This window comes from Protopterus annectens, chromosome 2.part1 (assembly GCF_019279795.1).
Source record: "Protopterus annectens isolate FY-2018-M chromosome 2.part1, PAN1.0, whole genome shotgun sequence".
Classification (NCBI taxonomy): domain Eukaryota; kingdom Metazoa; phylum Chordata; order Ceratodontiformes; family Protopteridae; genus Protopterus; species Protopterus annectens.
The window spans coordinates 1,103,752,844-1,103,774,234 of NC_056729.1; the positions used below are offsets into that span (position 1 = coordinate 1,103,752,844).

The following is a 21,391-nucleotide window of genomic DNA, read 5'->3' on the forward strand; positions in this document are numbered from 1 at the left end:
ACCTCTTTCCTTATCCCTTGGACAGCATCCTAGAACCGAGGAGGCTCCCTCTATAAAGAGTTTTTCAGGTCACTGGATTGGAGATAGTCTGAGAATTAAGTTCGTACGTCCACCTATATATCCATATGCTTACAAACTGAGGTTGCACATTGGACGTACAGTCCTGGGAAGGTAAACTACCTCAACTGGATGTTAGTGGTGATAACCCATTGTTTAGGAATATTATAACAGTGATGAGTAGTTCTTACAAAAATACTGTAGAGGAGAGAGACGAGTTCCATTTGTAACTTTGTAAACTCCTGATTCTTAGTTCCCCTTCATGCGTAACTTACATTCTGTTTTAGCAGTAAGTGCTTTGATGCATTCAGATGTGAGTAAAGCAAACATGAGCAGCTCCTTTTTGCTGCATGGAAGACGATGCTGTCTAAAGGCATCCAAGAATGGCTACATTGAAATAATTATCCTATAGCATTTCCTGTTGCCATCCTTGAGATGATACATGTATAGTAAATTGCAGATGCCAGCGTTACAATTGCTGGGAGGCCAGTGGGTCAGAAGTCCATAAAGAAGAATAAGTTCAGTAAACAAATGGGTTTCTCTAGTTCTGGAAACATGGTGTGCAACAAGACATATGTAAATATGTAAATTGTGTAATAAAAAGTATCCAGTCATTTCTGACAGCAGTAATCTTATCCAGAGGAAAACAGTTTTTACTACTTAATAAATAAGAACCTATCCAGGCACGTGTAAGGGTCAGCTCCCGGTGTTTTCTCCTGTCTACCTGATAAATCTGGGCATCTTGGGGCAGTGCAGCAATTGCCTCATGTGCACAGACAACCCTCTCCTCCTACCACCCAACACTACAACCTGTGAGAGATGCACTTATATAGCCAAACTGGAAGCAAAGCTCTCTTCACCAAAGACTGGACTACACAGTCAAGAGGAGAAGGTAAACACTTGCACCTCACCACACTCATCACATAGTCCCTCAAAAACTACACCACCAAAACACACCTACATTCGTGGAGGCTCTCAATAAAAATCTGCCTAAGCAACAGAGCCCTCCAAAGCAGAAACGCATGCAACCTCTGGCCCCCAACACAACCCAAATGACACATAGCCCACAAACTCAGTGTGCCACTCAACCACAGCCAGTAAGGCATAACAATGTACCAACACTGTAGTCATAGGTGACTCTATAGTCAGGCACACTGATGTTCCACTCACCACGCTAAACAAGGAGAAAGTTACTGTCAGCTGCCTGTCAGGTGCCAGGATCCCCCACATAACACAAGCACTCGGGTCACTCCACAACAAGTACAAATATGACTCTGTCATTGTCCATGTTGGTGTGAATGACCTGAGATGTACTTCCCTGGACTACATGAAAAGAGACATAGGGAGACATAGAGGAGCTCTTTGATCTTGTAGCCCAGGCAGGTATGACCCTAGCCCTGAGTAGCATCCTGCCATCACCCAGAATGGTACCACAGTACAAGGACAAAATGATTGACTTCAACAATTAGCTAAGCTTCTGGTGTTATTCTAAGGAGATCCAGTATCTGTCTGCCTGGGATGACATGATTGACAGACCACGATGCTTTGCCAGAGATGGCCTGCACCTGTCGCTCTTGGGGTTCCGGATACTGGCTAAGGGTCTTCCCACCCCTGTAGTGCCTTTTTTAGGCAAGGTTCAAATGACAAATTCACAACCATATCAGGTACAAGCAAGCAAAATCTGAGGGTAACGCTATTTAATGCTAGAAGTCTAAACCTCAAAATGCACTCACTCGAGGCACTCCTTAAAATGGAGGACATCAAAATCTATGCAGCATCAGAGACCTGGTTCAAGGCTCCAGAGAGCACCCCTGCATTACCAGGCTATAATTCATACCACACCTTTTGGCCACCTAACCTTGACCGAAACACTAAAGGCGGAGGCATGTCCATATTTGTTAAGGATACCCACACCTCCAGAATAGTTGCTCAGCATAATGCATCTGAGATTATCCAAGTGCAACTAACTCTGGGCAAGACCGTAATCCAAATTGTAGCTTGCTACAGATCCCCCACCATGCCCCAGGATTCCCACTTCTCATTTCTAGATACACTGGAAAATATTTGGGTACAACCCAACACCCTAATAATGGGTGATTTCAGCTACCCCACCATTAACTGGGAAAACTACTCATGTACCAACTCTTTTGCTCAACATTTTATGAAATTCATAAATTCCAACGCCTTGGATCAACTTATCTACACCCCCACCACGGGCAGCAATATCCTAGACCTGGTCATTACCAACATGGGTGACCTGTGTTCCACACCAAAGGTCAGTTCCTCATTGGTGAGATCCGACCACAAACTAATCACCCTAGATATCCACATCCCGTCCCCAACCCCCCCCCCCCCAGTAGTGAAACTACCATAAAAAATTTCTCCAAAGCCAACTTCACGCTTCTTAAGACAGAAGTGGCAAACTTCATGACAACCATGCAGATGGACAATAGAGGTACTACTGCTGAATCGTACACAGTTGCACTTTATAAGCACTTACATGAGTGCATGGATCGTGCTATCCCTAACAGAACTAAGATGCTATCCTCCAAAAAAATGAAGCCAATCTGGTGGCCTTCTGCCATAAACAAACTCTACAACAGAAGAAAGAAACTGTTGCAAAAAAGAGTAAAATCCCATGATTGGAGGAACTCTCTGGCAGCCTCAGTAAGAAGCTGAGATCCCTCATAAAATCCTCCAAAGCTAGTTACTAAAACAAAATTGCCACTGATTCTAAAGACAACCACAAAGCATTCTATAGCTATGTCAAGAATCTCAATGGCAACACTCAGATCTGCTCTGAGTTACAGCACAATGGCACTAAATATACAGAAACAACTGATATTGGCAACATCCTGGCAGATAGGTTCAACGCTAACTTTACCCCCATCTCACCCCCTTAAGGGGCCATCTCTATACTGGAAGAATGCAAAGTTCCTGTAATCACAGCTGCACAGGGAAAAAACACACTCTCCAAAGCCAAGAACACAGCATCCATGGGACCTGACAACATCCTAGGTTGCGTTCTACACGAACTACAGAACGAACTGGCACCCTACATAAGTACCATGTTCAATCATAGCCTTTGTGCCCACTGAATGGTGCACAGCAACGGTTATCCCACTCCACAAAGGGGGAGCCACCACGGACCCTGGGAACTACCGCCCCATTAGCCTGACGAGCCTGGTTGCAAGGCCATGGAACGTATCATCATGGAACTTACAAAGACATTGGTAATCTCCAAACTGTGGACCCCACCCAGTTCAGGTTTGTAAAAGGCAGATCATGTCTCCTAAACCTGATAGACTTCTTTGAAGCAGTCACCAAAGCCATAGACGAGGGTAAGGTGGTTCACACAGCCTATCTAGATCTTGCCAAGGCTTTCGACACCACCCCCCATTCTGGAATTATAGATAAACTCACTAAACTAGGTATAAATCCCTATGTCACAAGATGTGTTGCCAACTGGCTGACTGATAGAACCCACACTGTGAAAGTAGCAGACTCCAAATCTGACTTCAGACCAATGACAAGTGAAGTACCACAGGGTTCAGTCCTGGGTCCTCTTCTGTTTGGTATCTACTTCTCTGAAGTACAGGCTAACACAGACGGTCTTTGGCTAATGAAGTTCACAGATGACTGCAAACTAGGAGCCATAATCGAAACTCCTAACAATGTGGGCATCCTACAAAAGGGGCCTCACTGAGACAGATGCGTGGTGTCAAAGCCATGGCCTCAAGCTCAGTGCCAAAAAGTGCATTGTCATCCCCTTTGATAAAAACTCTGTACCCATGAACTACCACATAGGCGGTAGTAAACTTAACACCGAAAGTGTGATGAGACATTGGGACACAGGTGGACAGTAGTCTGTCCTTTGATAATCACATCGCCACAGTAGTCAGGAAATCCTTGTACGTGGCACACCTCATCACAAAAGATTTCTCATCCGGGAAAAAAGAGGTCATTGTTCCCCTCTACTCATCACTCATTAGACCAATTATAGAGTACAATGCCCCTTTTGGTATGTATCTCACAAGACATCTACAACAACTGGAAAAACCGCAGAAATACCTCACAAAGAGGATTACCGACCTCAAACAGATGCCCTATGCAGACCATATCAAAAATCTCCAGCTTTACTCCGTCACATATCGCCACTCAGAGGCAATCTCTGCCTAACATACAAAGCTATGTCAAAGCCAGAGCTGTTGGGACATGCTTCACTTAATGAAATCACAATCCCTCTGAGCTACATGCTCTAGGGACCTAAACCTTGTCACCACAATAAACAGAACATGCTGGAGGGATAGATTCCTGTCCCAGAGACTTCCCATACTCTGGAACAAACTACCTATCTATATCAAACAATTAGCACTCTTCAAGAAAAATCTTGATGATTGGATGGGAAATAGGAAATTCACCCCAGGGATCACTTCTGTGGCTCTGCTCGACAGTGACACAGAAAATTAATTTTCTTGGGTGGCGAAAGCCAGGGTACCTTTTTGGCTAGGCTTATATAGGCCCTTGGGCCAATAGTCTAGTACCTACCTATGAACCTGTAATATATATAGAAATGTTTATTTTTATTTACTGTTTGGTAACCAGGTAGGTGGACTGGTCCAAGAGACCCTTTTCAGCAATGGCACAACTCAGGCTCAGAGGCAGTATACAGTGTAAGCAAATTTAAGTTGTACGTACACATCAGATATGATAGTTAACATTGTTGCAAAGCTTTAGAAGGTTCAAATAGAGTTATTATACATTTTTGTAAAGTAGGATATGTTTTATCAGTTTACATAGATCGCAATTCAGTTTGCTACATGAAATTGCTTCTTAAAGGTTTAAAATTGAATTTCCTTAAATAAAACTCCATGTAGTAGGGATTTACAGAGATAGGCCTAAAGGCTAAGAGAACACAGGAGTAAGAAGAGTTACTCACACTTGAAAAATGAAGTAAAAGCTTATTTTCTCAATTTGCAGGACCTGCCCTTGCCATGACCCCACCTAGTCTTCCTTCCCTTTATGTACCCTCAAAAGGTCCATACTTAGTACCTCATTACACCTCTCTCTCCAATGTGTCTACTATGCATTTGCATAATTTGCATAATTTTTACAAACAAAAACATTTTATTGTTGATCTTTTGAACTATATCAATGTAAAATTATGTTACTAAGCTTCTTTTTAATGCAACTTTAGCTTTATGCATGTAACCCAACATATGTGAATCTTTTTGCTATAACTGCTATTATATCAATATTGTTTAAAATTGTACTTGTTTAAAATGTACTACTGGAGCTTTTCTCCTCGGGTCTCCACTGAAAATGGGCCACAAGCCAAGTTGGACAAACCCGGTTAACAAATGTCAATATATAAATAAATAACTGGTAAAGGAAAACAGTTGAGAGGCTGTAAGCATGTTCTACCACATGCAGTTGCCTAATTATAATTTAGTCTGTTTGTGATGCTTTGTGATAGTCATAGCAGAAAGTAATCTGAGTTTCTTTTATTAACAATTTTGCCATTTTATGTTAACTACCATCATCTTGCAGCTTTCCTATCTGTGGGTAAAATGTCTGGTTTTAGTCAAGAAAACAGTGCATTTTTAGAATATCTACAGTAACAGTCTTAAAACGTTTTTAATTAGAGATTATTTCAAATATCCCAGGCACATAGCTAGCCTGCTTAGGCTTACCATCACTAGTTACACAGACTTGGTTTTCTAGTCGTATGTGCATTTATAAAGTACATAGAGCCACAATACTAGAAAAAAAAAATGTTCAGAGCAGTGGTAGGCAGCCTTTTCTGTGGACGGTGCCAAAAACTAAAAGTCCTACTTTTTCAAGGTGTTCAAACTGCATATGTGAATGTGGGTGGATTTAGGTGTGGGTTTGGATATTCACATGTATTTTAAATAGATGATCCGCTGTGGCCTCCCCTAACGGGAACAGCCGAAAGAGAGAGATTTTAAATAAACTTCCTGTCTTTGTGATTACTCATAGGCAGTTGATTTTGTGTAGTTGATAAGAAATCAAGTCAGGAAAGTAAAAGAATATTAAAGCCTGTAACGTCATTGATCAAGATGCTTTCTTTGCCGTTTCCCAGTGGAGTATCAAACCAAATGTGCTTTGAGTGCCAGCACTTGTACTAGGGGGTTTTCATTTGTAGCTGTCATGTGAGCATCTTCCACTCTAGTGCTAGGGGTTGCCTTTGCCCTTGGTTTAGACCTGCATTCTGCTGTACATCATTAGATTAAATCTTTCATGGTTTGTCTTTTAACTGTCATATGAGCATATTCTACCCTCTGGTAGGTTGCAGCATGGAACACAGACTTGGTTATTGCAGGCCTAGATTTCCAGATTACAGCATTGCATCTGTAGTTTATTGAATGCTGTTGTTTACAAATGTAAAATAACGTTGTATTTAATTGATTGAACTGTTTCATTGGTGGAAGAGACCACAGAACAGTGACAAGGAGTCTTTTCCTCATAAGAAATTCATAATTTACTGATTCTACAGAAAGATCTTCAAGGTCTATCTCTGTAGTAGACTTAAGCCCAAACAGAAAATGCCAGCTAAGCATGCTTTATTCAAACACATCTGGTTAAGTTTCAGTTAATCAAGAAAAAGACTCACAAAGGGTGGATTTGTTTAAAGTTTCTTGGCTTTGCAGAAATGGGTGTTGCCTTGGAAGTGATTCACACAGCAGCTACTTCTGACGGAGAGTGGGTGGGGGAAGAAGGCTATCGTTCCGTTCAAGAAACTTTTTGCTACTTCTCATAATAGTCATAACAGCTGCTAACCATATTTTATCATTTACACAACCAGCAGCAGATGCTGCAAATGCACATTTTAGTGAGTAGGGAGTGTATTTGTCTTTCATGTTTTATTTTGTAAAGGAAAAACTCACTGAAAGATTATGAAAAGAAACACTTCAAACTGGAAGTAAAATTTGAAAAATAATATTTTGTTAGGGGTATATTATAAGTAACTTGAAGATGAGCACAATTTTAGGTTATTTTACAGAAGTCTATACAAATGTAAAATTCTGACATCGTCTTTTGGTATTTTTGTATGTCGTATTCATTTTAGGAAGAACTTGCAAGATACTCTGCATATATTTTTCATTTTTAATTGTCTCATTTGGTTGACATGTTTTTGTAGATGTAAGAATGCGTGTGTGTGATTGCACACTTGTGTTATTCACATTTGGTTGAATTTAAGCTTTAGACGGTGTTTGTATGTAGGAGTGTGCAGGAAAATTAATGTTTGACTGAAAAGGTATCTGTTATGAAAAAGTAAAGATTGCATTATAGTGGTAGTGTATGTGTGTGAGTGTTTGGGGATATTTAGTGTGATGTGTGTTTTGTCTTGATTAGTGGTATTTTTAGGGAAATGGTTTTTAGTAATGTTGTGTAGAGTTAGGATTAGAGCGCAGATGTGGTGGTACAGGAAGGTGAAGGATTAGGGTTAGCAGACAGGTCTAAGGTGGTGTGGGGTGGGGTGGTGAATGCCCCTTACCCACCCTTTCTTTTATATCCTAACCCTAACCCTACCACTGCCCCATCTCAAACCCTACACATTACTTTGCAAAAAAAGCTGTTTCCTTAACAGTTCCACTATTCATATGATACTTGATCTGGGTTTTGTAGTTGAGATTTACTGATGGAACAGAGAAGTTGTCAGTGTTTTGTGAATTGTTCATTTTGTATGTGTCATGTTTGTGCAGACTCTCATTTGTGCCGTCAGTGAATGATATAATATGTATATGTGTGTGTGTGTATATATATATATATATATGTGTGTGTGTGTGTGTGTGTGTGTGTGCGCGCGAGAGATATATGTACACACAGACACAAATATGCATACACATCCATACACACACACATATTTGTATATATGAAGAGAGAAAGCTGTATATAACTTTACATTTGTGTTTCTTTGTTGTAAAGACATTAAGTATTCTAATTACACAGAACACCTCCCATCAGTCCATGGAGGTATCTCAGTTTAGGTTTTCTAGAAGCTGGTCTTCCATAATAATTAATGAGATTAGATCCCAAATAGAAATATATTTTGTAAACCTTTATGTAACACAGCAGTGATATGAGATTATTTATCACTAAGAGTTCAGATTACCTGTTTCCCCATCCCAAATGTTTTTATCCTTTCATGTAGTAGGACGACCAAAATTGCTCCTCAGTTTGTTTTGTTTTGTTTTGTTGTGCTGGTTTATTTATTTATTACTGGAAGTTGTTCACTGTTTTTGCATTTTGAGAAAATTATTGCAGCTGTTGTTTGTCAGATGCTCAATGAGAGGTTTATACCTACTACCATATATTTTAAATTTTTCTAGTTTGAATTAAAATATAGGCATGTCTGAGGCAAGTTACTCTGATATCTGTGGTACTCTTCAGTCTGCATGATCACAGTGGAAACAAACTACCCAACTTTCATGGAATGATGTTTGTTGTGTTTTGTGTTTTCCATTCCACGGTAATGTACTCTTCCAGTGTTCTGGGCACATGTTAAAGGGAAGTTAAGCCCACTTAGCTGTACTCATGTTTGGACGGTTCTGTGTGAGAAGTATGGGAAACAAGTTGACCTCACCATACTTCTCAAATTCCAAGAGGAGAGAAACCGGGACAGAGCCCTTGAAATTCAGGGTCATCTGACTAAAACCATGGATGCCTAATTAAAATAATTTATATGTGATCTGAAGTAGTTTACTTTATTTGGTCTTCAACCTGTGGAATACGGATCTGTATCGGATCCGAGCTGGCAAAAATTACTAGCATCAGCTCCGAGCTCCAGACTCCTCCCCTTATCCATAATGCACCTCCACTGCCTTCCATCCCCAGATCTCGTTTGCTGCGATTTGTAAAACATTGTGTCAATAAAGCTCCAGCTAGCAGGGTGATTCTGATTGTAAGTTTTTCTAAATTTTCTGTTATGTTTAGCCGTTTCAGGTTAGTATAGGTACCCTTTCTCCCCTTCCATTACTTTGGCATCAAGTGTAGGTTTGTAGTTGTTAGTTTAGAGTAGTTTGTCTGTGGTGCCCATCCCCCCTCTTAGTCAGTCTAGTGTGGTGAGTGGGTGTGTTATTAGTCTAAACAAAGAAAGTTTTTGTCTTTATTTCTTTTTTTAAGGCTTCTTCATAGGTAGGTACTATGCTATCGGCCCTAGGACCTGTACAAGCCCACCCAAAAAGGTACCTTGGCTTTTGCCACCCAGGAAAATTATTTTCCTGTGCCACTGTCGAGCAGAGCTACAGAAGTGATCCCTGGGGTGAATTTCCTATTTCCCATCCAATCATCAAGATTTTTCATGAAGAGTGCTAATGAGGAGCTTTGTTTGATATAGATAGGTAGTTTATTCCAGAGTATGGGAAGTCTCTGGGACAGGAATCTATCCCTCCGACATGTTCTGTTTATTGTGGTGACAAGGTTTAGGTCCCTAGAGCGTGTAGCTTGGAGGGATTGGGATTTCTTTAAGTGGAGCATGTCCAACAGCTCTGGGTTTGACATAGCTTTGTATGTTAGGCAGAGATCACCTCTGAGAAGGCGATATGTGACGGAGTAAAGCTGAAGTTTTTTGAGATGGTCTGCGTAGGGCATCTATTTAAGGCCGGTAATCCTCTTTGTGAGGTATTTCTGCGGCCTTTCCAGTTGTTGTAGATGTGAGGTACATACCAAAAGAGGCGTTGTACTCTGTAATGGGTCTAATGAGTGATGATTAGAGGGGAACTGTGATCTCTTTTTTTCTGGATGAGAAACCTTTTGTGATGGTGTGCCACATAGAAGGATTTCCTGACTACTGTGGCGATGTGATTATCAAAGGAGAGACTGCTGTCCGTCTGTCCCAAGGTCTCTTATCAGACTTTCGGTGTTAAGTGTACTACCCGCCTATGTTGCAGTTCATGGGTACAGAGTTTTTACCAAAGGGGATGACAGTGCACTTTTTGGCATTCAGCTTGAGGCTATGGCTTTGACACCAGGCATCTGTCTCAGTGAGGTCCTTTTGTAGGATGTGCACATCGTTATGAGTTTCTATTATGGCTCCTAGTTTGCAGTCATCTGCGAGCTTCGTTAGCCAAAGACCTTCTCTGTTAGCCTGTACTTCAGAGAAGTAGATACAAAACAGGAGAGGACCCAGGACTGAACCCTGTGGTACTTCACTTGTCACTGGTCTGAAGTCGGATTTGGAGTCTGCTACTTTCACAGTTTGGGTTCTGTCAGTCAGCCAGTTGGCAACCCATCTTGTGACATAGGGATTTATACCTAGTTTAGTGAGTTTATCAATAATTCCAGAGTGGGGGATGGTGTTGAAAGCCTTGGCAAGATCTAGATAGGCTGTGTGAACCACCTTACCCTCGTCTACGGCTTTGGTGACTGCTTCAAAGAAGTCTATCAGGTTTAGGAGACATGATCTGCCTTTTACAAACCCAAACTGGGTGGGGTCCAGAGTTTGGAGATTACCAATGCCTTTGTTTATAAGTTCCATGATGATACGTTCCATGGCCTTGCAGACCAGGCTCATCAGGCTAATGGGGCGGTAGTTCCCAGGGTCCGTGGTGGCTCCTCCTGGTGGAGTGGGATAATTCTTGTTTGATAGTATGGCTGAAAAGCTTATCTTTAAGCGCTACACAGAGTGTGGCCATAAGCTCTCCCCAGCAGATGGCCATACTCGGTGTGTGTTGTGCTTAGGTGTGGCCCACCTTAATGTGGAGTGGTTCATTTGTTCGGGGTTCAATCCCCGAGCTTTAAAGGATAGAAAGGCCAAGTTGGACCTCAAAAGTCTTCTACCTGCCACTGATCCTCCTTTCTCGTCTTCGGGTTCAGTCACAGCAGCTGCTGTGGCTGCCCCTCCTGCATCTCTCCCTCTGGCTTCCCCTTCCTCCCAGGCTGGGACTCAAACTCCTGCATCTAAGCCTGTGGTAGCGGAGCAGAGGAGAGGTAGAGAGCAGGAGAGAGAGTCGAAGATGAAGGAAAAGAGGAAGAGGTCCCCGGACCTCTCGTCCTCGAGCAAGTCTGCACAGACCTGACTCTCCCCTCGGCTCCGGTCTCCGAGGTTCTCCCTGGAGCCAGAGGAGGCACATTCAGTCTCCTGGGCCTCATTTCCCCGACTGGCCAGGTCGGAGTCCGTAGCCTCATCTTGGTCGACTCATTCTTTATCAGACATGGATCTGGATAAGATGATGAGAGGCACTTTATCCGTACACAGATCCAGATGGGGGTCTTGCCAGCCCCCCCTCCCTCAGGAGGGGGGAGCTCACTTCCCTTTTTTCAGCCCATTTCTTCCTTCCCTGATCCGACCCTCGTCTTTGGTGTTCTCGGATCCGAGGTTGGCCTTGGTCAGGGGGTCGGCGCCGACGGTCCTTGTGTCCTCGATGCCGACAGCTGCCTGGAGCATCTCAGATCTGACCAGTTTGGATCTGAGCCGCTCTTTGAGCCAGAGACCAGGTGTCAGATCGGAGGGAATGGAACCTTTTACACTGGCTCTAATGTTGTCAGGCCAGGTTCCCTCCCTCGGATCTCCTTCCACTTCGGGTCTGGCTCCGATGCTCGTGTCGGATCCGGGGAGACTGGCCTCCTTATTAGCTTCCCAGGAGGTCCGCTCTCCTTCAGCATTTGTTGTAGCAGAATGGGTCCTCTCCATCGGATCAAGGCCCCTGATTGCCCCCTCAGACTCCACCCAGACCCCCTCAGCTCTATCTACGGTCCCCATTGTCTTACTAGAGGGACAGCCTGTGCCCGAGTAGCCCCAGATGGTTCCCCCCAGAGGAACAGATGGCTTGCGAGCCTCCCCGGAGAGCCCCATGGGAGATGTGCCTCCATAACAACAGACTGTTTGGTGCTTCAAATCATATCCAGAGGATATTCTGTCCTCTTCATGGGTTCCACCAAACCTCCCAAACACCTCCCAGACGTTCCACCCATGAAAAGGGAGGAGGCAGCACAGGAAATTTACAAGCTGATAGGAAAACGAGCCATAAAAACTGTCCCCCCCAGATGAGTCCGGATTGGGCTTCTACTCCAGATTATTTTTGGTGCCATAGAAAATGGGGGACTTAAGGCCCATCCTGGACTTCTCTACCCTGAACCTGTCAGTTGCCAAAGAAAAGTTCCGGATGGTCACACTACAGTCCATCATGCCATACCCGCAAGAGAGCGACTGGATGTGCTCGTTAGATCTCCATGATGCTTAATGTCACATAAAAATGCACAGAAGCTCCAGGAGGTTCCTCCGCTTCCAGCTAGGGGCCAATCATTGTCAGTTTCGAGCCCTAGTCTTTGGTCTCACCACAGCCCCCAGGGTGTTTACCAAAGTGACGGCGGTTGTAGCGGCTCACCTGAGGCTTCAGGGGATTCAGGTCTATCCGTACCTCGATGATTGACTCTTCACTGCTCCCACCAGGTGTCTACTTTCCCAAACCAGGGATTACTTTCTGACACTTGCCCTGAGTTTGGGTATGACAATCAACACAGTTAAGTCTCTACTATAGCCTGTACAGATGATAATTACATTGGTGCCAGGATAGACACACTACAGTGCAAAGTGTTCCTGACCTCGGAGAGAGTTCAAAACCTCAGGATGCATGTCTCCCTAATTTACCATTCTCACTTCCCAATAGCAGAATCAGTATTGAGGGCCCTAGGCTCGATGGCGGCGACCATAACTCTCCTTCCATGTGCTCAGCTACGCATGCAAATTCTTCAATGGACTCTAGCGGTTCTGTGGTCCCTGTTGGATTTATCACTAACCTATCCTATCCACCTGAGTCAAGTGTGTCGGTCGTCCCTCATATGGTGGATGAGCTCTCTGGACATTTTAAAGGGGTGATCCTTTGTTCTAGTCCTGGCCCAAACCAGAGTGACCACGGATGCCTCCCAACTCGGGTGGGGGGCATTGTTTGGGCAGGACAGTCCAAGGCCTGTGGTCCCCCTTAGAGACCAGCTTGCATGTCAGTGTCCTAGAGATGATGGCGGTCCTTCTAGCATTGCAGGCTCTTCGTGTCTTTCTTCCTTTGGGGACGATTGCCATTCAGTCAGACAACATGTCAGTAGTCTGGTATATCAACAAACAGGGAGGGACCAGATCTTATCCCCTTTGTCATGAGGCCATGAGAGTATGGGAATGGGCAATCTCCACCGGTCGCTTTCTCATCACAATGCAGATTCCAGGATGGTCCAACATTCAAGCAGACAGGCTAAGTCGGACCATTCTGATGCCTTACGAGTGGTCTCTGAATCTATCAGTAGCGGAACAGATCTTCAGCAAGTGGGGTCAACCTTGCTGCAATCTCTTTGCATCTCCTTCCAACGCGAAGTGCAGCAGGTTTTTCGCTCTGAACCCCCCACTGGGGGTTGTCCCCCAGAGATGCTCTAGTTCATGCTTGGCCTCCCAGTCTTCTGTATGCTTACCCGCCAGTTCCTCTCATCCCGAGGTTTCTGCAGAAAGCTTGTCGACTGGGGAGCAAGGTGTTCCTCATTGCCCCATTCTGGCCTTGCCAGTTATGGTTTCCCTTCCTTTGGTCTCATCTTCTTGCTCCACCTTGGATCCTAGGTCCCATTCAGGATCTGATTTCACACCCATCGGGGGTGCCTCATCCGAGTCTGGACAGCCTGAAGCTCACGGCTTGGCTGTTCCAGTTCCCGTGATTGCTAGGACTCCCGGACTTTCCTCCTCAGTTAAGTCTATTTTGGTAGCTGCTCCTAAGTCTTCTACCAGAAAGGTTTATTGCAGCAAATGGAAACGTTTTTCTTTCTGGGCCTCTCAGAGGAGTTTAGATCCTTTTACGGCTCCTATTTCTGCCATTCTTGATTTTCTAGCTGATATTTTCCAGCATGAAGCTAGTTCTTCTGCTGTCAAAGTTCAGTTGGCTGCCATTTCTCATTTTCATGTGGGTGAGAATTCTGCATCCTTGGCATCTTCTAGACTGTGTAAAGCCTTTATTAAAGGCACTATTTTTCTACGCCCCTGGTCAAAGATCCTGCCCCCCCCCCCCGTGGGACCTTTTTATGATTCTCCAAGCTCTGGTCACTCACCTTTCGAGCCTGCCGCAACTGCAGATCTAAAATTTCTATCATGGAAAACAGTTTTTCTGGTGGTGATTACCTCTGCTAAAAGGGTTTTGGGACTACAGGCCTTGTCCATAAAATTCCCATACATGATTTTTTATAAAGACAGTTTTCCTTCGAACCAACCCATCTTTTCTTCCTAAGGTGGTGTCACCAATCACTATCAGACTATAAATTTGCCTGTGTTCTTTCCCAATTTTACCAACAGGCTGGAATACAAACTACACATGTTGGATGTTCATAGACAGTTACGGTTCTATTTACACAGGACAAAAAATTTTCGTAAATCTGATCAATTGTTTGTTTCATTCTGTAGACCCTTTTTTGTGCAGACCTATTTCCAATGTCACTATAGCTAGATGGATTTCTTCATGCATCCTGCAGGTCTATAAGGACAAAGGCATGTCTCCATGTCAGGTTAAAGCTCATTCCACTAGGTCCATGGCAACGTCTGCAGCTTTGTGGTTTAGGGTGTCTTTGGATGACATTTGCTCTGCAGCTTGGCTTGGTCCTCCTCTCATACATTTATTTCCCATTACAAATTGCATTTGACATCTAGAAGGAGAGTATCCTTTGGCTCCACGGTGCTCAGGAATATCCTTCCATGAGGACCTCCCAGGAGTTTAGTAGCTGGGGACTGTGTCACACAGCAACCACAAAAAACGCCCTGGCCTTATTTGATTGTCTTGACTTTTTTTGGCCCTGACCTTATTTGATTGTCTTGACTGTTTTTGGCCCTGACCTTATTTGATTGTCTTGACTTTTTTTGGCCCTGACCTTATTTGATTGTCCTGACTTTTTTTGGCCTCCTTCCTGACCTTATTTGATTGTCTTGACTTTTTTTGGCCTCCTTCCTGACCTTATTTGATTGTCTTGACTTTTTTTGGCCTCCTTCCTGACTTTATTTGATTGTCTTGACTTTTTTTGGCCTCCTTCCTGACCTTATTTGATTGTCTTGACTTTTTTTGGCCTCCTTCCTGACCTTATTTGATTGTCTTGACTTTTTTTGGCTCATTTGATTCTCCTTCCTGACCTTATTTGATTGTCTTGACTTTTTTTGGCTCATTTGATTCTCCTTCCTGACCTTATTTGATTGTCTTGACTGTGTCACACAGGTTGAAGACCAAATAAAGCAAACTACTTCAGATAAAGAAGTTATGTACTCACCATAACGTTCCGTCTGAGTAGTTGTACTTTGTCTTCAACCATCCCTCCCTCCTTCCCCCGGACCTTGGCGCATGTTCAGCCTACGGACTATAGTATAGGCCACAAGTATGTTATCAGGTCGGGTTCTAAGTATAAGTTCTGCAAACTCGATATGGGGATGGAAGGCAGTGGAGATGTATTATGGGTAAGGGGAGGAGTCTGGAGCTCAGAGCTGATACTAATAATTTTTGCCGGCTCGGATCCGATACAGATCCGTATCCCATAGGTCGAAGACAAATGAAGTACAACTACTCAGATGGAATGGTACGACGAGTACATAACTTCTTTTTTCTAATCAGGGAAAAAAAGATAGTTGTTTTACTTACTGCAGGGGAGACTGGCTGAGTAGCATGTCAGTTTAAATACTCATCCTGCCTCTAAGCATGTTCGTATTCCAGTATTTCGTTTGTGTGTGTGTGTGTGTGTGTGTGTGTGTGTGTGTGTGTGTGTGTGTGTGTGTATATATGCACGTGTGCGTGTGTGTGATGCCCCAGATAGGGATGGCAGGTTGATTAACTTAACCAGGCTCAAATACCATACCTTGAATACAGGACCCTAGAGCTTGAATCTTCTACACCAATTACCAAACTGTCATCAACAGGTGCATTTTCAAGGACTGTTAACGTTCTTTGAAAATGAAAAGAAACTCGAGTTTCAAGGGAAGAGAAGTTTATTGTTGCTCATGCTAAGTCTGTTTTCATTGTTTAGCTGTTTTGTTTAGCAAATGGTCATCATCAGTGGTGTTTGTGCTATAAGTTTTAAAAGCAGTGTTAGTAGCACAACAGGTACTGTACTTGCTTTTGGTGCAGAATTGAGTGGGTTCTTCCCACACTGTAGATGAGTGCTGATATTGTATTGTCCTTCAAGGGAGATGGTGGTGCTGCACTCCTGAGCGTATTCTCATTTAGATGAGATGTCTAGTAACTATGTACCTTTTGCCAGTTTGACAGCCATTCTCTGTTGCAATATTACCAGCTTACCATTTTTTTTTAAATGTAACATGGGCAATTTATTCTTCAAGGGTAGCAGGCAGTGAATTTGTACTCGAAACACTGAAATGTAAAGTTTATTGTCAGCAGCATCCTCTTCATTAGTTATAGATTTCTGTAATATGAAATTATTTAGATGACTTCTGCAGGGATTGTGTATATTACTTGATGTTGGTGGACTGTAATGACATAAATTTATGAGTCCTTTTGTGGTTGAAATGTTTTGTAATGGGTGGTTTTGTCATTATTAGTTTGTACATTTTTGTTTCATTGCTTACTGGAAAATTTTCAAACCTACAAATTTAAAACGCACTCTAACAAGTGGTGCAAACAATATAATATAATACAATCAGGATGGTGCATCAAAGAACACATACATGTTTGCATGGTCCTAAAAATGTGTGCAAAGCAGTCTGTGGTTTGAAAACAGCGTGAAACTAAGCTTAATCTGCCACTGGCCAAATGCATTTTCTTTGAGTGAAGGGTTTCACTGACATTTCAATTAATGTGAGTTTCAAGAGCAGAGAAACTTGCTGTTCATGCTAAGTGTGTTTTCACTGTGGGACTGTATTGTAGTGCATATGCTATAAAATTTGAAATAAAAGTTTTAAATTTGTCTTATCTTTGTAGAAGTAAAGAAGAAGATAGTATGAACACTGACATTAAACAATGTTTGTGGTAAATGGGCAGAAATAGCCAAATAATGGACACTAGAATGATGGGGACGGGTACTGATGGGGGGGGGGGGGGGGGCTGATCCATTACCCTGCATAGGGCCCCATTTGACTATGTTTAGGCTGTGATGGTGAGGGACTGGTTTGGTATTAAAATCAATTAAAGGTATCTTTCTTTTGCCATTTACAGCATTAGAGAGCACTGAGATTTTCAGATACTTTATGTAAACATAAATGTGTGTGTTCTGTGTTTGAAAACTTTTGTAAACTAGTCATAGTAATATTAAATGGGACTCATCTCGGAGAAAAAATGAAAACATGCAAAGATAGAGGAAACTAATGAAGGGAATTTCAGGCTGGGAGTTTCCTCGTCTCAGCCATCTTATGGGAGTATAGGGGTAAATGTATTAATAAGACAACAAATTATAGTGCTGGACACATGTAATAATTCAACAGATGAACGTGGGTGGAGTAGAATTAAGTATAGGTGGATGTATGCTGACCTCACTACGTATGTGTACTTGTACCTTCACCCAGGAAGGAAGTAAAGGTAGCATTGAGACTTAATGCACATGTAACTAATGCTCAAGAATCTAGTGCCACAAACCCTTCCAGAGTATCTAGCATAGCCATATTTATTAATAAGTGGATTAATCAGTACAGGTTAATAGGTTCATAGAAAATGCTTATGTAGGTCAGGCAAGATTTAGCTGAGCTAACTTTGGTGGAAGACAGGCCAAGACAGCTTGGATGTCTGTTATCAAACATTCAGCCTCTTCATGCTGTGACCCAGTTCATTTACGTGTTCCATTCAGTTTTGTTAAGATTGAGAAAGCAGTACATATCATCAGAATTTTATATTCCTTACATTGAGGGTTTATGATCTTTTTGTGGTCAAATTTATTGCATACGTAAAATAGAGGTACGACTGCTGACTCTTACACAAATGCACTGTATAAGCACGTACACGAGTGCATGGATCGTGCCATCCCCAACAGAACCAAGACACTATCCTCCAAAAAAAAGGAAGCCAATCTGGTGGTCCCCTGCCATAAACAAACTCTACAATGAAGGAAAAAGCTGTTGCAAAAAAGAGTAAAATCCTAATATTGGAGGAACTCCCTGGTCAGCCTCGGCAAGAAGCTGAGATCCCTCATAAAGTCCTCCAAAGCCAGTTATGAAAATAAAATCACCACTGATTTCAAAGACAACCAAAAAGCATTCTACAGCTATGTCAAGAATCTCAATGGCAACATTCAGATCTGCTCTGAGCTACAGCACAATGGCACTAAATATACAGAACCAACCGATATTGCCAACATCCTGGCAGGTAGGTTCAGTGCTAACTTTAGCCCCCCTCTCACCCTCCGAAGAGCCCATCTTAATACTGGAAGAATGCAAAGCCCCTGTAATCACAGATGAACAAGAAAAAAACACACTCTCCAAAGCCAGGAACACAGCATCCACAGGACCAGACAGCATCCCAGGCTGCGTACTGCAAAGGACTACAGAACGAACTGGCACCCCACCTAAGTAACATGTTCAGTTATAGCCTCAACTCAGGCTATATGCCTACTGAATGGCTCACAGCGACAGTTATCCCACTCCACAAAGGGGGTGCCACCATGGACCCTGGAAACTACCGCCCCATTAGCCTGACGAGCCTAGTCTGCAAGGCCATGGAATGTATCATCTTGGAGCTTATAAACAAAGACATAGGTAACCTACAAACCCTGGACCCCACTCGGTTTGTGTTTGTAAAAGGTAGGTCATGTCTACTAAACCTGATTGACTTCTTTGAAGTAGTCACTAGAGCTGTAGACGAGGGCAAGGTAGTGCACGCAGCCTGTCTTGATCTCACCAAGACGTTCAATACCATGCCCTACTCTGGAATTATAGATAAACTCACTAAACTGAGCATAAATCTCTATGTCACAAGATGGGTGGCCAACTGGCTCACTGACAGAACTCACACAGTAAACGTAGCCGACTCCAAGTTTGACTTCAGACCAGTGATGAGTGGAGTACCGCAGGGTTTGGTCCTGGGTCCTCTCCTGTTTGGCATCTACTTCTCTGAAGTGCAGACCAACACGGAAGGTCTTTAGCTAACAAAGTTCACAGATGACTGCAAACTGGGATCCATAATAGAATCACGTAATGATGTAGACATTCTACAAAAGGGCCTCACAGAGATAGATACTTGGTGTCAAAGTCATGGCCTCAAGCTCAATGCCAAGAAGTGCATTGTCATCCCATTTGGGAAAAACTTGGTACCCATTAACCACCACATAGGCGGTAGCTCACTAAACATTGAAAGTGTGATGAGACCTCAGGACACAGGTGGACAGTAGTCTCTCCTTTGCTAACCACATCGCCACATTAGTCAGGAAATCCTTCTGCGTGGCACACCTCATCACAAAAGGGTTCTCCTGTAGAAAAAAGGAGGTCATTGTTCCTCTCTACTCATCCCTCATCAGACCCATTATAGAGTACAATGCCCCATTTGGCATGTATCTCACAAGACACCTACAGCAATTGGAAAGGCCACTGAAATACCTCACTATGAGGATTACTGGATTCAAATAGATGCCATACGTAGACCATGTAAAAAAACTCCAGCTCTGCTCTGTCGCATATTGCCTACTGAAAGACGATCTCTGCCTAACATACAAAGCTATATCAAACCCAGAGCTACTGGACATGCTCCACTTAAAGAAATCCCAATCTCTCTGAGCCACACGCTCCAAGGACCTAAACCCTGTCACCACAATAAACAGAACATGTTGGAGGGATAGATTTGTGTCCCAGAGACTTCCCATACTCTGGAACAAACTAACCCTTCATGTCAAGCAAAGCTCCTCATTGGCAAACCTTGATGACTGGATGGGAAATAGAAAATTCACCCCTGTGATCACTTCTTGACAGTGTCACAGGAAAATAATTTTCTTGGGTGGCGAAAGCCAGGGAACCTTTTTGGCTAGGCTTATATAGGCCCCGGGGCCGATAGCCTAGTACCTACCTATGAACCTATGTTCAGTGACAGTGCTGTAAAAGTCTTGAAAGAAGCTAGAAAACTTAGCATTTTCCCAGTCTCTCTTAAATTATTCTTCATTAAATCAAGTATGTCAGCTGTGTTTACTTGTTCTGCCGCTCCTGTCTTGTCTTTGACTTCAGCAGTTTGACATTTCTTCATGGTGGATAAGCACACAAGTCCTCCCCATCACTTGCCCTCTTCTTTTTTGCCTATGAATTCATAGTTGAGAAATTAACCACTGAACCATTTGAACTAGCATACTTAGTGGATTTTAGTAACATCTTAGCCACACCTCTTCAAGAAGGATTTTAGGTTATAAGTCTTGGCAGAGTATCCCACGACAGATTTCTTTTAGAGAAGACCCTTAATTCATGCAGAAGGTAGTCTTGGCAGCTACTTTCAGACCATTACTTCCAGCTTGCTAGTCTTCTTTCCCTAACATCAGAATGGGAGGTGGGGCTATGTAGTTTGGATGCATGCAGTTGAGAAATTCTGGCACTGTATGACAAAACAATGGCTTTCAGAAATGACATATCCGTTCATTGCCTCATTTGTAGTAAAATACAAGATGCCTTAGTCGTATGATACTGTCATATAATGATCAGTGCAGGTTTTTGCTGTTTTGTTAAGTGTGGCATATCTTTGGTACAGATTATCAAATATCACTTTTAAAAAACAGCCACCACTTCATTAGTTTTTTCCAGGAATGCCTGTGCTCAGGACAAATGTGAAGCTGCTGTGTGGTCCCCTGTCCATACATTCACTGATCATTAAACACTGCATATAGTGCAAGAGAAGAGCTGCCGTTCATGAAATTATTTTTAGATATTCTTTCATAACTATCCACAGTTTCTTGCTCCTTGGCAAGTAAGGGTATACTGCCAGAGGTAGTATCACTTCATTGTATTGCTCTAGGACTCCTTACTGAAGTCGTTGTATGCTATGCAGTATACTCGACGTAATAGTAAATGTCAAACAGAGTCTTGTAGCAGTACATTTAGCCTGTATGTCGCAAACCCTCTTACATAATTTCTTGCCCTAATTTCTACATGGTAAATGTTTCTGTACTTTGTGTTTGACTGGTGGTCTTTTTTATGAATTCTTTTTGCTTTGAAGAAGTGAAACTGGCTTAAGGCAGACGTCTTTATACTGCTGCATGCCACCAACATCGGGGCTGTAGCAGAGTGAGACTGATGTCTCCCAGTGGAGAAGTAGAAGAAATAGATATTGTTTGAGAAACATGTTAGATGGTTCGAAGGTAAGACTCATCCCATTTTTACTGATGTGGGTCTGTCTCTGTCAGTCTACAGTTAAATGATATTTCACACTACTACTACTATTACCATGCTGTC

The 21,391-nt window shown here is 42.9% G+C and overlaps 1 protein-coding gene across 1 annotated transcript in view; it reads left to right on the top strand.

Annotated features, from left to right (window-relative positions):
• The window catches only part of CDC5L (cell division cycle 5 like), a 1,268,000-nt gene that overhangs the window by 1,116,657 nt on the left and 129,952 nt on the right, over positions 1 to 21,391 (top strand). The window lies entirely within an intron of this gene.